Source organism: Gossypium hirsutum, chromosome D08 (assembly GCF_007990345.1).
Source record: "Gossypium hirsutum isolate 1008001.06 chromosome D08, Gossypium_hirsutum_v2.1, whole genome shotgun sequence".
Taxonomy (NCBI): domain Eukaryota; kingdom Viridiplantae; phylum Streptophyta; class Magnoliopsida; order Malvales; family Malvaceae; genus Gossypium; species Gossypium hirsutum.
The window spans coordinates 19,348,597-19,371,815 of record NC_053444.1 but is presented as its reverse complement, the minus strand read 5'-3'; the positions used below and the strand labels follow the sequence as shown (position 1 = coordinate 19,371,815).

The 23,219-nt window shown below is 32.2% G+C and overlaps 1 non-coding gene across 1 annotated transcript; it reads right to left on the bottom strand.

Annotated features, from left to right (window-relative positions):
* Positions 1-9,267: 9,267 nt before the first annotated feature.
* On the bottom strand, positions 9,268-9,375 carry LOC121220634 (small nucleolar RNA R71). The gene has a single exon (XR_005917854.1). It is a non-coding gene; the product is annotated as a small nucleolar RNA R71 (small nucleolar RNA).
* Between the last annotated feature and the right edge of the window lie 13,844 nt (positions 9,376-23,219).

Here is a 23,219-nt window from a genome sequence, read left to right as displayed (position 1 = left end):
TCTTTCTCCCTTCTTTTCCCCTATTTATTATCTCCTCCCTCGACCCGTGTGCTATCGAAACATTATTTTTAATTTTTTCCGCTAAACTACGCAAATAATAATCTAATTATTAGAAAGTTTCTTATTAATTCACTTGATTTTAAAAAGTTAAAAATTAGTTACTATTATTTTTTAAAATTTTTATCTATTAAATCATTTACACCTTTTTGGTTCTTTGATTGGCCATCATGAAAGAGTTTTTCTTGTTGGGTTATTGAAAAAAATCCAACACCTTAAAATTCGGGTATAACATTTAGTATTTTTCCAAGATTGAATACCGAGAAAGTCTGAGAAAAGTTGGAAAATGAGTTAGATAACGAATTTTTGTGAAAGGGAAATTAATATTGGAGATGGAAATCAATGAAAACTATTGTTGATGCGAGAATGTGGTCAAAAAAACTAAATTGGAAATTCTAAAAAGTTAGAGGACTAAAGTAAAAATTTGACCAAAATTAGAAATGTGACTTATTATTAATTAATTAGCCTAAGAATAAGTGGAAACATGTATTGATGTGATGAAAATCACTTTTGGACCAAATAAAAAAATTTCAAAGTATAAAGACTAAATTACGAATTTTCTCATTTTTATGGAGAGAGAAAAGTGTAACTTTTACTATAGACTTTTATAAAGAATTAAATGTGAATTATGAAATTTGAGGGATTAAGTGCCTAATTTTGTGAAGAAATTGTATTAAAGGTAAAAAATAGGGAAAATGAGAATTTTGCCACATAAGGGAATTTTGGGTATTTCTCAAGAATTAAATGTTGAATATATTATTTTGATATATGGAATTTGTAACATCCCTTTCCTAACTCGGTCGCCGAGTTCGAGCTACAGGATGTCACATCTGTTATCTGAGCAACTATCGTAAATAAATCATTCAATCATATCATAAACACATTCACATTATGATATACAATTGAATCCAAGCTTTAGTCAAAGCTTAAGAAAGCTCCTTTGTCGACCCAAGCATGAAATAGTAACAAATTTTTAAGTATTGAAAATTCAGGGTCGACGTCGTGAAGTCACCTCCTCCATGTCATGACGTTGCCAAATAATTTGTCACTTCATGACCTCAAGCCACCCAATGTCGCGACGTGGCTCATCGTCGATCGACGTTGCGACGATGAATGTTTCTCGTTAAGACATGGACTCTATATTTAGTAAAAATGAACTATTTGGTATCCATTTCAAAACTCTCAACTAAACCTATTAAACCATTTGATCACTTAAAAACATGCCAAATACATATATTTCCTACTAAAACATGTCATTTACCAATTCAAAACAAGGTCAATTTAAAATGAGTTCAACTATTACATATCATCCAAATGTATTCCAAACCAACTAACCAAATACCAAACTTATATATGCCAAATTCATATTCAAACATGCCTAACAGTTCAAGCATCATTGTTCATGTCCTTAACAAGTGAATCATCACATTGCTCACCATTCAAACCTAAACAATTCAATGTCATTTCAACTAACAATTTGGCTATGAAACTCTAAGCATTAACAACGTTACACCTTCCCAAAACATGTCATTTCAAACACCATACATTTCTCAAACATATCAACCAAAAATATGTCATTTCAACTAGGCACCAACCGTTGACAAATCATGCATTTCAACCATATATCATGAAAATATTTAAACTTCAATTCAAACATACTAGGTAATGGTAAAACAAGCTTACACAAGTATACATATTCACATATAGATACATACACTTCAAGACACCTAAATACATGTCACAACCCCAGACTTAAAATGATAAAAAGCTATTGATTCAAAAACAGGTTAGTGTGAGCTTCAATGTCGATTTGAATTGACTTGTTTCGCAAAGTGATCTACAAGAAAAGGGAAAACAACAGGGTAAGCATATACGCTGCTTAGTAAGTTGTATAGAAACTAAAACTTACCTTGATTAATTAAACATAACAATTATTCAATAAGTTATCAAATTAACTTTCCTTGGCACCTAAATACATATCTATACATGTAACAATATTTCAAACCGAAAATGTTAGATACGATCTCAGATCATAATACCGCCAACATTTAAAACATAATTGTCGAAACCATTTTTTATTTTGAAAAACGGGTTCGACTTGGATTTTGAAAAAAAAATGAAAATGGGAGTCGCCACTGATCCTTTTTATTTTGGTGTGATCGAGTCACCTCAAAAAGTGGTTATTTTTAATAAGCAATTTGACTTTATTAAAACAACGATTTTGGTCCACGAAATTCAGAAAAACGGGTTCGGGAGTTGGTTACGTACGAGGAAGGATTAGCACCCTCGTAACGCCCAAAAATTGGTACCTAATTAATTAATTAATGTCTTAATGTCGAAAATTGAAAACTTTGAAGAGATTTAAAATACGATCTTTTATTTTTTTTTAAACTTATTTAAAAAAAGTTACTCGATAAGACCCTCTCATTTCGAAAAGATAAAATGTCACACCCAATGAGTTAGGGCATGACATTTCACTTCCTCAAAAACGAGCTTGTCCAAAAAAACTCGTGCAATAAAATTTAAAAGGATATTCAATTGTTTAAGTCAGATGAAGAAATCGCAGCCCAATACGTTAGGGCACAATTTCTCAAAATTCTAAACATTGAATATTACCTTTATTATTTTTAGAAAAAAAATCCTCATCTCGAGAAAACAACATGTCATATCCAATGCGTTAGGACACAACGTATTAAATTCTCGATAATGAGCTTTTTATTTATGTTTTGATTAAAGAGCATTCTCGATTATTCAGATTCAACGTTAGGGCTCAATCTTCTCGAAGATTCCAAATACCGAGTATTGCCTTTATTTTTCAAAATTTTCTCTTTATACGAATTCGGGTAACAATTATATAATGGAGTAACAATTGTGATAATATAAATATAAATAGCATAATCAAGAACAAAAATAAAAATAAAAATAAAAATAATGAAAAGATAAATAAAAAACAAATCAATCATGTATACACAATATTAAGTAAATAAACAAATAAAACCGAAACATTTAAAGAATATAATAATGGTAATAATGGTCATGTGAATAAATAAATAAATAAACATCAAGTAAAGCAATAATAATTACAAAGAAAATAGATAAAAATTATAAAATATAAAAAATATATATGTACATATAAGAAAAATATATATGTACGTGAATTATAAAAAATAAAAAAATATAAATATACATATTTTAATATGTAAAAAATATAAGTATATATATAAAATTATGAAACATAGAAAATATATAAAAGTATGTGTATATATATATTTATAAAAAAATTAAAAAATGTGTACGTATATGTATATATTATAAAACATATGTATGTATACATGCATATATATAACAAAATTTGAAATTTAAAGCCTAAAAAAGTAAATAATAATGATACAAGATTAATGATGCCACATAATAGTATTAATAATATTAAAATAATTAATTTAATAAAAAAATAACAAATAGAGGATTAAATAATAATAAAAGACCAATGAATTTAAAACAAAGAGTATAAAATAAAAAAAATAAGGCAAAATAAAATGTAAACTAATTTGAAAATAATGAATTTGAAAATGAATAAAAAGGGAAAAATAGATTTGAAATCAACAATATACAAATCAACAAATAAATTATACACAAATCAACAAAATAAGAACAAGCCACAGAAAATAAGAAAGCAAGAGAGAGAGGAATTTGAGTGAATACTCTTAAGAATTATTATTACTCCCCACGTCCCCCCTTTACAATGAAGGGAGAGGCCTCTATTTATAGTTAAGCCTCTCCAAATCCAACGGTACATATCAATTACATCAACGGCTAAGATTAAAGGGTATCTACAAATTAAATCTCTAAGATTACAAAATCATATCTTCTAAGATTGCATATCATATCTAAGATTGCATATATCATATCTAAGATTGCATATCATATCTAAGATTGCATATCCTTGAAGATTATGTTTCCATAAGTTTGTAGATGGACCTTCAACCTTTTCAAGTAACGGGCCATTCCGATCGGGCCAAATGATATAATTTTGTACTAGACTTAGACTTTGTTTTATTATTTTGGGTTTATTATTTTTTTGTGAGCCCGGACTAAAATTTGGTATTACAATAATCACATAACAATCTATATATCAAATTTCATCAATGCCATTTCATTTTCAATTCATAATCTAAATTCAATTTCCAATCAGTTAAACATCGCCAAGTGTTATAATAAAACGGACTCGGATACACGGAAATATAATCCGCACACAAACTGATATTGTATCGAGGTTATCAGTCTAGGCTAAACGAATGATAAATATAAACTGAGAATCTGCAACAAATACGAGATCTCATATAACCATGTAAATCTCTGATTGTTTCCATAATTAACCCTAATGGCATGCCATATGTATCTTAATCATTTACTAAGTTCATATGGGCATTATTATTGTAATCATACCATTTCAATCCCTATAACAATATATACATGTCATACCAATCTTACAAAAACTCCATTTCCATTTTGGTACCTTGTACATATTCATAAATACTATATTTTTTTTCATACTTTGCAAATTTAGTTTAATTGATGCCAAAAATACCAAATTCAGGAAGCACGTGTAATTGAACTTGATACAAGAGAGACCCAAAACCCCTAATAATATGTATGAGGGGCAGCAACCCTAGTGTATGTAACTAGGGTTAGCCGCCCTCTCTCCTAATTCAACTAGGGGATTGGTTTTTCTATTAAATAAATATTATTTGTATTCTTCTAATTCAATTGAGGTTCATCTATCTCTCTTATAAATAGATAACACTAGTAGAGCCAAAAACACACAACTTTGAGGTATTTTTATTTTGCCTAAAAATAGTGAGAATTTATGTCTGAGTATAAATTCTATTTTTTAGGAATAACAATTTTATCGGTTTCTATAAGAGAGAAAGATAGAGAGAGAGATTTACTTTCTAACTGAAAGTAAGAAAATTATTGTTGGTTCTATGTTTGATTCATAATTATTCGAGCCCACACTCGAAGCAATTCATGGTATGAAAATTGCAGAGAAGGTCGTTCGGTTGAAGACTAAGAACGTCAAGGATTCGTTTCGCACAAATAATAAGTACTTTTCGGGAAAAGTTTATTATTATAAATATCACAAATCAGATTGGTTTTTAAAATTTTATTTTTCCACTGTGCAAAAAAATCGTTGTCGAACTAAATTTTTTCCAACAACCTTAACATCTTTGAGTAAATAAAAGAACTTATCGCTATCAAGTCAACCATGAAGCTTCCCTTCATTACGATCGAATGTATGATTATTAGGCTCATCACAAACCATAGTTATCTTGGCAATCATGTTTTTCATGTCACACCCCAAGTCTGGCAGATCCAAGAATAAGGTGTTTAGTTGTGAAATCATCTGTTTAGCTTAGTGTAATCCACCATGTTAGGTCTTTTGGTGAGTTGAAACGTGGCGTATAGTACCCGCTATTGAGTAAATAAAGGTTTTAGGTTATTCTATTATCTAAGAGAAGGATATGCCAAGCAAAGTATAAGCCAGACGAAAGTTACTGCCAAATGTTTAGTATGCCTAATTTGTTTGAATACTATGCTAGTTGGGTTGTAAAGTGACCTGGTTAGGAACCAATTGGATTGACTAGTCAAATATCATTTGTATAGGATTTTAATTTATGTTTCTCTCAAAATCTGTCGGCCATTTAGAAGGACAAATTTTGAATTAAGTGACACTTGTTAAGTTCCACTAAATGGGATTAGGTTATATATATGTGTAAGAAGGATTCTTGAGAAAGGTTTTTCCTTCTTCAATATTACTCTTTTCTTCTTTTTCATAAGTCTAATCATATCTCTTCCTCATTAAGTTGAAAGCTAAGGTTCTTTGTTTAATCAGTGGTCATTCCATCTCCGATAGTGTAAAAGGGTAACGGGGTAAGTTTAAAAGAACTTAGTGAGTTCCATAGAAATCTTAAGCAAAAAAAAGGAACCACTAAACATTACAAAGTACGCCCACTGGCATATACAGGACTCAGACAGACTCAGTACACCAATAGTGTGTCACATAGGCGAATACTATATGCCTACACATCATAACTTAATCATTCCATTTTTATGCCAGCTACATACCTAGAGTTTAAAGTCAAATTCATATAAGATGTTTCTGTTTCATTCATATATATTCTCTTCTTATAGCTCCCATTTCAGAATCATTCAACAGTGTTTTCAATTGTGTTACGCCAATCTGGTTTGCAATATATATCTGCCCTACCGGAGGTTACACAAAAAATTTCTTTAACTCCATTTTAGTAGATCAATTCATATCTGATCATTCATTTCAGAAGCAGATGGTAGTGGCTTAACATGAAAATGACCTATACTTCTTATCCTAGACATACAGAACCTAGACTAATGACTCTGGATAGACAATCATTATTCACACTCACATACACTGATCATCCTTTACATAGTAAGAGTACTTACATACAATATTATAAAGTAAAGATAATCACAACACATGAAAGTAAGAAGGAACTCACTACAAAAAATAACAAAGTCAAAATAACAGGTCATTTTCTTTTGTCACTCGGACCTTCTAAAGTGTCGTGAGCTAAAAAGATGGTTATTTAAACATATCAGATTACTACTTCATCGAATTTAAACATGCATGCACAAAACATTAACACTTAACCCAGAACTAGGAAGTTTCCTTCCTTGCTCTAAACTCTAAATTATATGGATTTTTTTTATAGCTGTTTATATCACTTTTTTACTTAGAATTTCTGTTAATCTCGAGCATTTGATATCTAATTGGTCATTCATATTAAAACATTAGACATAAATTAAGTGAATTTTTCAATTTTATAAAAATAAGTATTAATTTTGCATAATTTTGTTATTTTATGTTGGATGTTAATTTTTACTCAAAATATTGTAGATGGACTGTTGAATCAATCAAACATGGGAGCTGAATATATCACACATAAGCATAAGCTAAATTGTACATCATGTGCATGGTAAGCTCATTAAATTGGACCTAATAACAAAGCAAGCTAACTTGGAAGATGATTGTTTAAAAGGATTGAGTCTGCTATGAATTAGCTGTAAAAAATTGTCGAACAAGGGGGAGAATGGGCCAAATTTAGAAAAGGCATATGAGTAGCCCAAAATCAAAATTTTGAATATTTATTTTGAGGTCCTTGCACTTATGAAAGAATCATAAATCATCTCTCAACTAATACCAAGAAATCGTCCAATCCCTTGCATGATTCATCAATGAAATCAAGGATGAATCAAACAACCATCAACATCCCTTTCCACACTTCAAGGTCGACAAAGAAAATGAGAGAACCAAGGGATTTTCAAGATATTTTTAGCAAACTCCTATGCCTTCCCTCTACTATAAACACCAAACCTCACTTCTCATTCCATCACTCACTAATCCATCAACACTAATCCCTCATCACTCATTCATCTTTTCTTCCCTTTTTTTCACGTATAAGCTTTCCTATTTCCCCATCTTCTTTAGCTAGCATTTTCCTTTGAGGAAAACCATTTTTTTCTGGCCACATTGAGGAGCAATTTGCAATTACAAGAATGGAAAAAGCCACCACGATTGGTCTTCGGAAAACTACCAAAATTATCAACAGTTTTTTCTCCTTAATTTTATTTTTATTCAAAATATTTGCAAATTTTTTTTATGTTTTTCCATTGACAATGATGACTTAATTTTGTTTTAGCTAGAATAATTACATTAATTTGATAATGTTCATTTTGATTCACACTTATGATGTTTTGTGCCTCAGTCGTTCATGCTTCCAATTAAAATCATTATGTATTTCATGCATTAAGATATGTTTGAATGCATTAGAATTAGTTAGTCAATCCTAATCAGATGATAACTAATGGAAACGATAATTGGAAGATGCATGCTTAATTTATATTCTAATCATAATACATTAGGGGTTCGTAATAGACTAAGAGAACTTATTACCTTGCATAACTTTAGGTTTATGTGATTAAATTGTTTCAAACCTAATCTGTCCTTGTTATTTCACATAAATTCTAAGGAATCCTTAGTTAAATTATGACATTGGATTATGCATATCTTTCTAAGTATAAGATTTGGTTGAACTTATATGAGATTCCCAGTTAATGAAAGATTGAGTTGCCATGAAATATTTTTCGAACATTGTTAAACATGATGAAAATGAATTGAGTCAAGTGTTGTAATTGTTCTAGCTTATTCATGTTATTATTGTTGAACTTGCAAAATTGCTGCTAAACCATCACCCTGCATTTCATTTCATATAATTTTCATTTAGGTTAATTTGCATCTAGTTAATTAATTCAATTTTAACATCTATCACTTGAAAATTATTGAGTTTTTCTTACCAACTTGTAAATTCATAATTTGCAATTATTTGATTAACAGATACAGTCACTGTGGAGACAATAACTCTTTTACTTAGTTATTACTTGATAACGACTATGTATACTTGTAAAAATCCACGCGTTACAAGTTTTTTGCGCTGTTGCCGAGAATTGTTAATTTAATCATTATTTGTGAAATTATTTCTTGCAATTTGATTTATGTTTTTTTATTTTTATCTAATTAATTTTTTATTCTTTATTTTTTGTAATTTCTTTTCAGGAGTTTATGAGCATAGATCAAATCACTGATCTAATTCTTATAGACCTTAAAATCGAGCAGACATTTCGACAAAAAAGATGAGAAAGATTAGCCCAAAGACAAGCCACGAAGATGGCCCATGAAAATCAAAATGATGTTCAAGGGAATGGAGCCGTTAATGTTCATAATCCAATCCTTATTGCCGATGATAGGGATCGAGCTATAAGATAGTATGATGCGCCCCTTTTTAAAGAACTTAATCCGGGAATTAAAAGACCAAAGATCGAGGCATTGCGGTTTGAATTGAAGCCTGTGATGTTCTAGATGCTTCAAACAATGGGCCAATTTAGTGGAATGCCTATAGAAGATCTACACCTTAACCTTTGACTATTCATGGAGGTAAGCTATTCCTGTAAGGTAGTCGGTGTAATTGAAGACGCATTGAGATTAAAGTTGTTTCTGTACTCATTGCGAGATCCAGTACGAGAATGACTTAATTCATTGCCACTACATTCAATTTCAACATGGCAAGAATTAGCTGAACGCTTTTTAGTAAAGTATTTCCCAACTAGAAAAAATGCAAAGTTACGGAATGAGATCGCCACTTTTTGGCAAATGGATGATGAGTCTCCATACGAGGTAAAGGAAAGATTCAAGGAGTTACTTCGTAGATGCCCTCACCATGGGATCCCATATTGCATCTAGTTGGAGACATTTTATAATGGTCTCAACGCACACACAAGGTTGGTGGTAAATACTTCTGCGAATGGTGTTCTCTTATCGAAGTCTTATAATGAAGCTTGCAGGATCATTAAGAGAATAGCTAGTTACAACTACCAGTGGCTGACAAATCGAGCATCTTTAAGAAGACGAGTAGCCAGAGTGCATAAAGTAGATGCCCTTGCTTCACTCTCAGCTCATGTATATTTTATATCTTCAATGTTGAAACAGTTTACTACTAACGCTTTAGATCATGTTACAGCTCAGCCACCGAGTCAATTTGATGTTGTTTCCTATGTATATTGTGGGGAAAGTCATCCTTTCAAGAATTATCCATCAAATCCTAAGTTAATTTATTATGTAGGGAATCAATACCATAATAGAAGTGGACAAGGACCATAGTCCAACTTTTATAATCCTTCATGGTGAAACCATCCAAATTTTTCTTGAAGTAACCAATGAGTTGGACCGAACAACAACTACATGCAGCATAGACCAAATCAACCTCAAGGGTTCAATCAACAAGTTCAGAAACCACTGCAAGCTGAATCAACTAATAGCTTGGGGAATTTTTTGAAGGCATACATGGCGAAGAATGATACCTTAATCCAAAGCCAATCAGCAACACTGAAAAATCTGGTGAACCAAGTAGGTCAGTTAGCTACAGAGCTTCATAATAGACCACAAGGAGCCTTGCCTAGTGACACGAAAAATCCAAGGAATTTGGCTAAGGAACATTGCAAGGTAGTTCTTTACGAAGTGGAAAGACTTTGGAACCTAAGGTAGTTGAGGTTGAAGAATAACCTGTCAAGGAAAAGGAAAATCAACCGACATTGAGATCCTAGCACCAAAAAAGCTAGATGTTGAAAAGTCTGAAGAGGTAAAATCTAAACTAGTAAATTTTGATAAGCTAACACCTTCTTCAGATGTAGATTTAATTCCTTAAAAAATTTGTTCGATTCAAGCCAAAGTTCCATTATCTCCGTATCCACAAAGAATCAAGCTACAAAAACAAGAGGTGTAATTAAAGAAGTTCTTGAATGTTCTAATAGAGCTTCACATCAATATACCACTGGTAGAAGCTTTAGAAAAAATTCTCTATGTCAAGTTCATGAAGGACATTCTGTCTAAGAAGAAAAGGCTTAGTGAGTTTGAGACTGTAGCATTAATGTAGGAGTGCAATGAGTTTGGTACAGAACAAATTTCCTCCAAAAATGAATGACCCTAAAAGCTTTACTATACCTTGTAATATTGGATAATCTTACTGTGGTAAAGCTTTATGTGGTCTTGGAGCGAGAATCACTTTAATGCCAAAATCTAGTTTCAAAATGTTGGGAATAGGTGAAGTACGATCTACAACTGTGACACTCCAATTGACAGATCAATCTTTGGCATGCCAAGAAGGAAAGATCGAGGATGTTTTGGTATGTGTAGATAAGTTTATTTTTCCTGCTAATTTTATTGTCTTAGATTTTGAAGCAGATAAGGAAGTGACGATCATACTAGGAAGACCTTTCTTAGCCACGGAAGAACATTAATAGACGTGCAAAAAGGTGAACTTGCTATGAGGGTTCAAGACGACCATGTAACATTTAATGTTCTTAAAGCGATGAAATTTTTTGATTTGATGGAGGAATGTTCAGTGATGGAGGAGCAAGAAACCTTAGTTTCTATGGATTGGAAGAATAATTTTGTAGAGGACCCATTAAAGAACACTTTAGGACTTGAGCCATTGGAAGATGAAGAAGGTAATGAAAGTGTTAGAGATTGATCCGATTAAGCAACAAGTAACAAAAATAGCGGAATAAATTGAAAAATTAAACACACAAATTTAACGTGGAAAAACCCCTCCAAATAGGATAAAAAACCACAGGCAAAGATAATTTTACTATAATGGCAAAAAACGAAGAGTACAAAAGATGGAGATAAAACTAAACCCCAAAAACCCCAAAACAAAGAACCCTCAAAACGTAAACACAAAATTCTCTAAATGTGTTATAAGTTATAATCTCTAATGGATGCATTTTCTAAGGTTGTAAAAGATCCTATTTATAGGCTAAATTCATAGGTCAAATAATAATAAAATAATCTAGACTAATCAGAGTTTGATTGAAACAAATAAAGAAAGTTTAACTGAAAGATTATTTCTCAAATTTAACTGAAATAGAAGTCATACTCAACAAATCTCCACCTTGACTCATATTTCCACAATGCCATCTTTGCCAAAGCCTGCCATGGGCCTATCTTGAACTATGCAAGGAACTAATTGAGTCGAATCTGTGCTTAGAAACTGGAAGACTTCTAGCCTTCGACTTGTACACTGCCGAATTAAAACTAACCTGAGTCTAATTTTCACGAATACAGTGCCCTAACTTTTCAAAACCTACATCCAAAAGATAACCTCTCTTCAACGAAACAATCGTACATTTTTCCCTCCTATGACCAAGTTGCGTCCTCTCCAAATGAGTTGACTTCGACTCCGTAACGGATGAGGGACGCCCGATTTCACCGGTCACTGTAGAACCTTCCAGAATATTAAGGTTGTCGGTTCTTTTACCTTTTAACAAAATGAGAGCTCTACGAGATACTTTAATGTTGCTCGACTCGATGTTGATTCTGCATCCTTTCAAGTCTAAAATACTCAAGGAGATGAGATTGTTTCGTAAATCAGGTACATACCTGACATCTGAGAGTGTCCTAATCGTTGCATCGCGTATCCTAATTTTAACAGTACCAATACCAATTATCTTACTAGATGAATTGTTTCTCATGCACACAACTCCACCTTCAACCGAATTGTATGTGGAGAACCATTCTTGATTGGGATACATGTGGAAAGAACATCCCGAATCTAGGATCCACTTGGGCGTAAGCTTGGAGTTATCACTCATTGAATCTAACAAGAAATTACCACCGCTTTCATTGATCAAATTAGCACCAACTACATCTTCCTCGTTACTCTCAGCAGCTTTTTTATTTCACAGTTTATAATAATCTACTTTGACGTGACCTAACTTTTTGCAATAGTGACACCTTTTGTCTCGTTTCTTTGATGCTATCAAAACAGAAGCTTACCTATCTGCCTTGCTATCCAAATGAAGCTCATTGTCGAGTTTGTCTCTACTCAATAAATGACTCGTCACATCTTCGAACGAGAGTTTGTCTCTGCCATAAATCAGGGTCTCCCTGAAAGAGTAATGAATTGACTGAAATGATCTCTAAGAAGCTCACCTTCGTTCCTACGAAACGTAAATAGACGTTGTTTTAACACTAAACGGTTAGCTAGAGACTTAGTCGCATAAAGAGTTTCTAACCTTTTCCACAAGGTGGATGAGGTCTTCTCCATCAATACCTTCTGCAATACCGTATTCGCGAGGCACAACTGGATTATAGACAAAGTCTTTTCATCAAGCTCTTTTCATTCTATTTATTTAGATTCTTAGGCTTTTTCCCGGTAACCTTTTTCAAATTAGATTGAACTAGAATTGCCATCATCCGAACTTTCCATAGATTAAAATTTGTCTCACTATAGAACTTCTCAATTTCAAACCTTGTTGCTGCCAAATCTGAATGGGCTGATCTATGAGAATTGAACTAGCTCTGATACCTCTTGTTAAAGATCGACCCAATTAAGCAGCAAGTAACAAACATAGCGAAATAAATTGGGAAATTGAACACGCAAATTTAATGTGGAAAAACCCCTCCAAAGAGGATAAAAAGCCAAGGGCAAAGATAAATTTACTATAATGGCAAAAAAACTAAGAGTACAAGAGATGCAGATAAAACTAAACCCCAAAAATCCCAAAACAAAGCACCCTCAAAGCGTAAACACAAAATTATCTAAATGCGTTATGAGTTCTAATCTCTAATTGGTGTATTTACTAAGGTTGTAAAAGAGCCTATTTATAGGCTAAATTCATAGGTCAAATAATAATAAAATAATCTAGACTAATCAGAGTTTGATTGAAACAAATAAACAGAGTTTAATTGAAAGATTATTTCTCAAATTTGACTAAAATAAGAGTCATACTCAACAGAAAGTATGAATTTGATGAAAGCCAATCCGAGGGACTATGTTCAACCAATACGGTTTGAACAGTTAGAGTTGGAAGCTCGAGAATACACATAAATAAAGTTGTCAATCGAGGAACCACCCAAAATTGAACTTAAGGTACTTCCTTCTCATTTGAAATATGTTTATTTGGGTAACAATTCTACTTTGCCTGTGATTGTTTCAACAGAACTAACAAAACACCAAGAGAAGCAACTAATCGAAGTGTTAAAGAAATTGAAGAAGGCGATCGGTTGGACCATAGTTGATATTCGAGGAATAAGCTTATCCTTTTGTATGCATAAGATTATCTTAGAGGAAGGCGAGTGAGCTAGAATTGATGGGCAAAGGAGACATAATCCGATAATGAAAGAGGTAGTTCGAAAGGAAGTTATCAAATGGTTAGATGTGGGAATTATCTACCCCATCTTAGATAGTTTATGTAATATCCGTAAACCGGGTATAGTAGTTTCGGGTATATTTTTCGGGTTCTGAGTGTGAAACTAGGAATTTATAGGGTTTTTAGTAATTTTTAATTTAATTTAGAAGGTTAAGTTCATCTAAAATCGATTAAACAATAATCTAAAAAAATAAAAATATTTTTGGAAAGTAATTTTAAAGTAATTAAATAATTATTAGTGAAAATAATTAATTTGGGTTGAAAAAAATTTTAAAATAATTTTTATTAGGGGTTAATTTGAGTTAAATTTAAATTTTAATTAAATTGAATTTAATTGTAAAATAAGAGAAAATTTAGAGTATTTATTTGGCAAATAAACCTTAAAATTTAAAATTTTGGAGGAAAAGGATTAAATGGTAAAAAAGGGAAATTTGAGAGTGGTCATTAGGCAAATTCCCAAATTTTTAAATTTTGGTGGGTTGTTTCAGTTTTAAACACAATGCATTTAGGCTAGTTTTCACACCATTTAAATCATATTAGAGACCTATAATTTTTTTTTCTTTGCATGGTTTTAAAGATCTATCATCAGAGAATAGATCCAACCATTTTCCTTCTCAAAATTCTCTCAATTCACCCAAAATTATTCTCAAAAGCAGTAAAAAATATTATGAAATTTCTCTAGATTCTTGAATCAAGATTTTCAATCAATGAATTTAGAGTGAATCAAAGGTAATATTCAATCCTAAATTTGTTTTTATGAAGATTAGAAACATTTTTACATGATTTAAAAGTCAATTAAAGGACTTTTTTAATCAATGTCTTCTTCTTTAAAAGCTTAAGGTGCTTTAATGGTGGATCTTGAATTTTGAGAGGAAATCCACAAATCAATGGATGTTCTAACTCAAAAAGGATCTATTAAAAGGTTTTTGGTTTTATTTATCAAGATTAAACATGATTTGTGAGATAATTTGAAGATATCTGAATTTCATCATATTCTTGAATTAATTTTCTGGATTTTTGTAAAATTGATTTAAAAGTGAAATTGATGCTTAGTATATGTTTATTTGGTCTAGTATTGATGTTTGGAGGTGATTAGGAGGGCTGGAGTGATCGATTTGGTGAGGAATCGAGTTTTTAACTTGATGATACAAATCCGGTAAGGTATCTTTGTGAAAGAAATTCAATTAGTATAGTTAATTAAAATTCGTGTTTAATATAGCTTTGGAAAGGTGGCAATGTCTACTTTACCTTTGTTGAAGCTCTGAGTGTTGGAAAGGACTAAGATAACCATAATTGAAGCTTGAAATTGCCTAGTTGATCACTTGTTGTGATAGAATAAAATCGTGTGGTGAGTGTTTCTAAGGGCGATTTGGTAAATTGAACCTCAATTATGTTTAATTAGTACCTTAATTTATGATTACAATTAATTAATTATGGTTGAATGGTTGATTTTGCAAGATTGGTATTAAATGTGCAATAAATTGAATTTGTATGGAAAAAAGTGGTAAGTGAGTTTTTGGATGTTGGTGTGCTATTTAATTAAAGTAATTTTAAGGATGATTTTAAGCACGTGCACTGAAATTTTTTTATCATGATATGTTGGTGTTACATTAGTAATTGAATATGGGAATTTGGCAAATGAATTTCTTTATTTAGTTGGATGTTAAATGACTATATTCAATGTTACACATAAGCATCTTGTCACATTAAATTGGGCACAATAATGATTGATTTATTTGCTATGTTTGATTGAATATATTAACAACATGCCTGGTGGATCCATTGGATATAGTTGGCATGCCATAGGATTTGTGAGTACTCACCGTATTGATATGTTATTTGTGAGCAATGAGGCTCTAGGTGGACTGATTTGGAGTAGATAACGGAGTGTTGAGCATGATTATCCATTCAATGGGTTATTTGAGGCGCTATAAGGGAGCGCGTGCTTCAGCTCGCTCAACTCGGTAGACTGTATTTGATATTTGTGGGAGTTTGAAAATCCATCTATCCGATGTATGATCACCCGATTAAGCCATGAGAAATGAATGCCAATATATTTTTGTGTGATTATTACTATATCATTTGATGATTGTAAGTCATGAATACTTGATTTTTGGTATTGAAAATGCTGATGAAAATTAAATTGACATGTTTAATTATTTTTGGTTGACAATTGGTGAATGATTGATTGTGAATTAACATGAATTGGATGCTAATTTACTTGTTGTTTTTATTAATATTCACTGAGCTTTTAAAAGCCCGCACTCTCACATTCGTGCAGATAATCGTTGGGATTGAGGAGCTGAGGAGCCGAGTAAGAGAGTTCCAAGAGATTTAGGCTTGGTAGAAACTTTATTACGCATTTTGGAGACTGTAGTCGGGCATTGTGGAACTCCTGGGATTTAGTTCATTTTGGTTGTAATTGGACTTTGGGCATTATTTTGGATGGTTTTATAATAATTTTGAGGCACATTTGAGTTTAATTATCGATTGATTTACAGTGTATTGTTGCTTGATAACAAGATGATTGATAACACGGTGTGTGAAGCATAAAATTTAAACTAAGGATTGTTTAAATGAAGCTTCCATGGAGTGGTTTACTAGTGACTAAGGTATGCCACTTGTTTGTTTTATTTAGTGTTTGATGTGCATGAAATTAATTGCTTAATTCTATTTAATTGAGGCTTAATTGATGTTAATTAATTCAATTGAAGTTGTGTGTATATATATGTTAATTAATTGTAGTTAAATCGAGTTTAATTGGTCGTTAAAATATGCAAAATCAGGTTTTAAAACGAGTTTTTTTACAAAAATAGATGCAGTGGTTTTCACCCGGGTGTGTGAGGGGTTGCACACGGGTGTGTGGGTAAATGACACGGGTATGTGGAAATTGGAGCTATCACTCACGAGCATGTGCAGTCTGCCAAAAAGTTTTTCGCGGCACGAACATGGTCATTTAATGAGATGCAGTTTAGGGGATACAGTCAAGTGGGTTTTTGGGGTTTGAATTTTTGTCTTTTTAAATTGGTATTCTAATTTGTTAAAGTTACTATTTAGTCCTAAAAATTGATTAGTCTAATTAGAGCCCTAGATCATAGGGAAACTTGGTAAAATTTTAGGATTAGTCTCGTAATGGGTAAAATTTGTTAGAAACATAGTTAATTTGTAATTTGAAATAGGTCCTAATAGTTTGTATTTGTTACAATTTAGTCCTTAATAGTAAAACTTGAATTAGATATAGCAAATGACCTAAATTTAAGCTCAAATTTTTAAACTTGCATAATTTTGACTAAAAGAAGGTCGGTAAACATTTAGATCTAAAATTGAGTTAGTTTTACCATAGTTGGTAAAATAACGACAATGCCCTTAGGTCAATTTACCTAGGAAAAGTTTAAAATTGACTCATAATTTGCTTCCACATTAATAATTAACTGCTAATCAGATAAGATTGAGGTGTTATAAGGTTGAGGTGTGTCTTGGGTGGTCTTTAGCTGGAGAGTCACTTAGGTGGCTAATGTAACACTTCGAATTCGGGCCGGTCCGTCCCGGTTAAGTTTGGGATGTCACAGTTCATGGGTAAGTCCGGTACAGTGTGTACCAAAGAAAGGTGGAATCATGATTGTTGAGAATGAACATAACGAGTTAATCCTGACAAGGATGGTCATGGGTTGGAGAATCTGTATTGACTATAGAAAATTGAACAAAGCTACGCAGAAGGATCATTTTCCGCTACCTTTTATGGATCAGTTGTTGGTCCGGCTAGTAGGTAACGAAAATTACTATTTCTTAGATGGATATTTGAGATATAACCAACTAGTTGTAGCCTCGGAAGAGCAACATAAAATAACTTTTACTTGCCAGTAAAATACATTTTCTTTTAGGCGAATGCCTTTCGGTTTATGTAATGCACCTGCCATATTTCAACGATGCATAATGGAAATATTTATTGATATGATAGACAATTTTGTTGAAGTATTCATAGATGATTTTTCTGATTTTGGTAACACTTATGATGTTTGTTCGAGTGATTTGGCTAAGGTACTGAAGAGATGTGATGAGATAAATCTTGTCATTAATTGGGAGAAATACCATTTTATGGTTAAGGAAGGGATTGTCTTAGGATACAGAATTTCCAAAAACAGGATCTAAGTCAATAAAGCAAAGGTGGATGTGATTGAAAAGTTGCCACTCCCAGTCACTGTTAAAGAAGTTAGAAGTTTTTTTAGGCTATGTGATCTGCCATGAATTATACTATTATTTAATCCTTTTTGCACATAACTTTAGCTTGTTAAATAGTTAAATCAAAGCATCTTAGTATATATTTAGGTTTTCATACTTAAAGTAGTAATCTATGCTTTCTAGTGGTTTTTATTACATTTTATATATCAAAATAAAGTTCCATGGGCTTGTAGGTCAAGTCGGGTGCTAAAGATGCATATTCAGGCTAAAACTGATGCTTATGTTGTGGCGCCAAGACACTGATGTCTCAACATTGAAGATAGAAGCTAAAAACAAGTTCTAGAGTGAAATTTCCCTCGATGTCATAACACGGCCCTTCGATGTCATGACATCAGAAGCCACTGTTGCAACACTACAAGCCTTTACTACAACACCGCCCCTACACAACCCAGAAAGTCTCTGCACATGAAAGATGCATTTTGGAGGGAAATTAGAAATATTTTTCCTAGTCAAATTCTAAGTACTTCAAGGAAAATTTAGACACTTTAATATTCCGAGTTTAGCCTATATAAAGGCCATTGTAATTAATTAAAACTCACAATTTTAGGGAGACAAAAAATATAATAAGGGTTTTCTATTCCATTCTTAGTTTTTACTTAGGATATTTTATGTTCTTCTAATCAGAGGATCCTATTCCAAAGTGAGACTCCCGTGAGTAGAGATTATTCTAGAGCCACACTTTCATCGATAAATCCATGAGCATCTATTTTCCTTTATTCTATTCTTTATATCTCTTTCTTTAATATTGTTTAATTGAATATTTGTGTAAAGATTAGAATCAATTTATGCTTTATCCATATCTCGCATGATTTCAACTGTTCTAATCATATTAATTGATTGAAGGATAGAGTTTCTTAGTGAATCAACTATTTGGTAGAGGAAGAACTTAAACCCTAGGCTTGACAACCCTAGGAAGTCATTTAGGTGGGAATTAACCCAAAATTGGTATGACATATCCGTAAACACCTTAACCTCGAACTGGTCTGGACTGTGAGGTTAGAAGATAAGTAGTTCTTGCCAACTCGTTATTCTAGTAGACGTATCAAAAGACCCTGCTAGGATTTCAACAAGTTGATTGATTAGAACCCTACATCAATAATTAATTAGGTAAAATAATTGGATCTAGGCTAAAGGAACTCGCGTAGTCGAAACAAGGGATATGAGAAGCTGGTACTTGAACTTAGGAGTAGGTTTAGGTTTAATTCAATTTATTTAGTTTATTAATAGTATTATCATCTTGCTTCCATATTAACATTACTAATTCGTGACTCAAGTAGATTAGTAATTATTTCCCGTAATCAGTTTGATAACAATCTTCCCCAAACTGCAATCCCTTGGGTACGATCCTCAAAATACTTGCCTACATCATTGTAACTATATTACAACCTAACACGTATATTTTGGATACTGCCTAAAATCTATATCTTTAGTTGCAATATTTACACTCTGGACTTTGGTACATCCGGAGACGGTCAAGTTGTTGGTGTCGTTGCCGGGGATTGCGATGGTGAAAATTGTTATTGACTCAATTACTTGTGAATAATATTAGGGAAAAAACGAACGAGCTAGATAATGCACTAATTTTTTCATTAATTTTGTTATTTTCCTTTTCAAATTTTATTTACTTATTTATTGTTCACTTTGATGACTATACGATTTAATTATGGAAAATTTTGATTACAGGTAGTTTAATGATGAAAGGAATTCTTGGAACAATGAGTGGAATTACATAACAAGTTGGTCAAATAGAGTCGCGACAAACCAATGGAGTAATGATAAAGGCTGTGAGGACAATAAGTTCTAATACAAACCTCTTTATGTATGAAAAAGATGATGATATACCCAAACACTCAGATGAATCTCTTTGTGATCAACATAAGATTCCTTTATGTGAAACTTTTTAGCCATCCAATTTTGAAAGATTATCAAACATGTCAGACCTGATGGAACAGATGAGGAAAATGCTCCAAGAGAAATCTGAGGCGCTACCTCCAAGGGAAGAGGTCGTGTATCCAAACCTTGATCTAGAAGACCTTTGTTTTATCGTTGACCACCCTGAATTAGACAATAATAAGCAACAAGAGTTTGGAACCAGAGATCATGGGGATGAATTGAATATGGCTGAAGCGGCCTCCGATTCAATTGACGTAGAAACAACCGGAACAGTAGATGTAGCCTTTGACGTAAAAGTAGAAGTAACCACTAACATAGAGCTTAAATCGATTTTGAATGAAAGTGTAGAAGAACCAATACACTTTCTAGCCATAGTAGAGAAGGTACTAGCCGAAGAGATCCATGAGTTCAACCTATTCTCATCTAACAAAGGCAACAAAGCTCGAGGCAATAATACCTTAGAAAATTATTTGGGGTTGGCTCAGATTTGGTTCCAAATGGCTCATAATTTGGATGTCGCATCGGTCAAAAATAAGGAAACATCATTGGAAGTGACCAAAGGGGCTGGTTCATATATATCGACAGCAAAACAAATGTCGAATCAAAGAGTCGAGAACCAGCTCGAAGTTCTTCTATAGTGGCGACACGGATCGTCCTAATTTTTAAAGAACTTCTATTTCTCGTTTTAAATTTTGTTTCATTTTCATTTTTTGTTTTTGGTTATTTTATTTTTATTAATCTTAGCTGTGTTTAGTTTTTCCATAGCATGCGTAGATACCATGAAGTGACAGAACCGAAATAATAATAATAGATCAAAGAAGCTATAAACTGGGCTCGATGTCATGACATTGCACCCTAATGTCGCGACATCCTAGACAAAATGAATCTTGCAACATTGAAGGCCTAGGTTCATCCAAATATTTTTAAACGTTTTGTCATCCATTACTAGCACTTATTATTTTTCCTCTTATTTTTATTTTTGTTACATTATATTCCATATTTATTTTCATAGAATTTTTTTAGGTACTTTTTCATCTACTTGGAGCACAAAAACCCTAAGATTAACTTGGTCTACTTAGGGAATTTTTCTTGTTTGCACTTTAATTATTTTAAATTAAGGGAAATATATGGTTTAAAGTGTAGGGGGAAGAACATAAGATTAGTTTGTGTGTTTTTACTTTGTTTTAATTAATTAATTATTTACTTTTAAAAAATGAAAATAATTATTATTGTTGCATGGTGCTTGGACTATATTTATACAATAAATAGCTGTTTAAGATAACAAAGCATGTCGTGGTTCTTATCAAGCATTAAATTTTTTATTAATATAAGATAATTTGATTATTTTTAAGGGAAATTGATTAGTTTACGTAGTTAAATTACATAATAGATTAGAAGTACCTAAGTAAGAATGTTTGATGATGCCATATGAGATATAAGTCTTATAGATAGTCATAGAGACTTGAATTCTTGAATTAATTATTATTCATTCGATTTAGTTCGAAGCATGAAAAAAATTGTGTATAGTGGGATGCTTAGGGATGACTAAGGCATTGTTTGAATAGCCAGTTCTCAAATGACCATACCTTAATGCAATGAATCACTAGTCTCCTTATTTGAGCCTAGTAACTCAATTTTTGATGAACCAAAGAAATTGAAACCTAAATATTACACATAAAACTTGAACTCTTCCCTATCCTTGGTCCTTTATTACACTATGAAATAGATGTCAGACCATAGATATTGAGGGTTTAGGAAGGTACATCAAGGTGGTTTAAAAAAACAAGTTGCAAAAAAGGAAGAAATGATGTGATACAATGATTATAGGTCAGGAAAAAAATACGAAAAAGAAAAATCTAGAAAAAGTCAAAAGTAAAGACGAGTGGAAAACGTTTAGAACAAAAAAAAAACACAGTGATTGAGAGAAGAGTAAAAATTCAAGTGACAAAACAAAAAGTCACAAAAGTGAAAAAAAACTCAGTCATCAGTGCACCAAAACTCATTAGGCAGACCATAGTTGCTAGTATTATATTGCATCTTCCTACATGGAGAGAGAGAGAGAGAGAGAGAGAGAGAGAGAGAGAGAGAGAGAGAGAGAGAGAGAGAGAGAGAGAAGGCGGTGAGCTTGGATGGGATATTTAGGAGGAAAAGAAAAAACAATGTCATATGCCCAACTATTTCTAGTGTTTGAATCGTTTTGAGGCATATCTTTCTTTGCACTCATACTGTCCTAAGCCTCAGAACATTACAAGCCTAGAATACCAATGTGACTTAAGCATTATTTGTGCATAATATTCTGGAATTGGTTACAATTATACTCAATGAATATTTTTTGATTCACATGATTGTGTCTACTACATATCTGTTTGATTTATGTTAATGGTGATAGTATTAAATATTTGGTCATGGGAATTACTTTTAATTTGTTAGTAATGTAACTTTGTAAACTAATCCTAATTTACTTTAAAAAATTTCAGGGAATTAAACTATCAAGATTAAGTTACATGTGCAATAAGAATTATTATACCTTTAATTTTTGACAATCATGTTCTTAGTAGTAATAAAATGCAAGGGACGTCTTCTTATTGCATGCTATGTATCTAGACTTGGTTTGCTTGAGGACAAGCATAATTATTTTCTTTTCTTTTCTTTTCCTTCCCAATATATGTGTTTTGGTTGCTTGAGGACAAGCAACAAGTTAAGTGTAGGGGAGTGATCTGCCATGAATTACACTATTATTTATATCCTTTTTGCATATAACTTTAGATTGTTTAATAGTTAAATCAAAACTTCTTAGTATATATTTAGGTTTTCATACTTAAAGTAGTATTTTATGCTTTATAGTAGTTTTTATTACATTTTATACATCTAAATAAGGTTACATGGGATTGTAGGTCAAGTCGGGAGCTAAATATGCATATTCTGGCCAAAACTGATGCCTATATCGCGACACCAAGACACTAATGTCTCAACATCGAAGACAAAAGCTAAAAATAATTTCTGGAGTGAAACAACCTTCTATGTTGCAACACAACCCTTCAATATTGTGACACCGAAAGCTGATGTTGCAACACTGTAGACTTGGGTTGCAACACCACCCCTGCGTAGCCCAAAAAGTCCCTCAATGTGAAAGATGCGTTTTGGAGGGAAATATGGAATATTTTTCCAAGTCAAACTCTAAGTACTTCAAGGAAAATTTAGGCACTTTAATATTCCAAGTTTAGCCTATA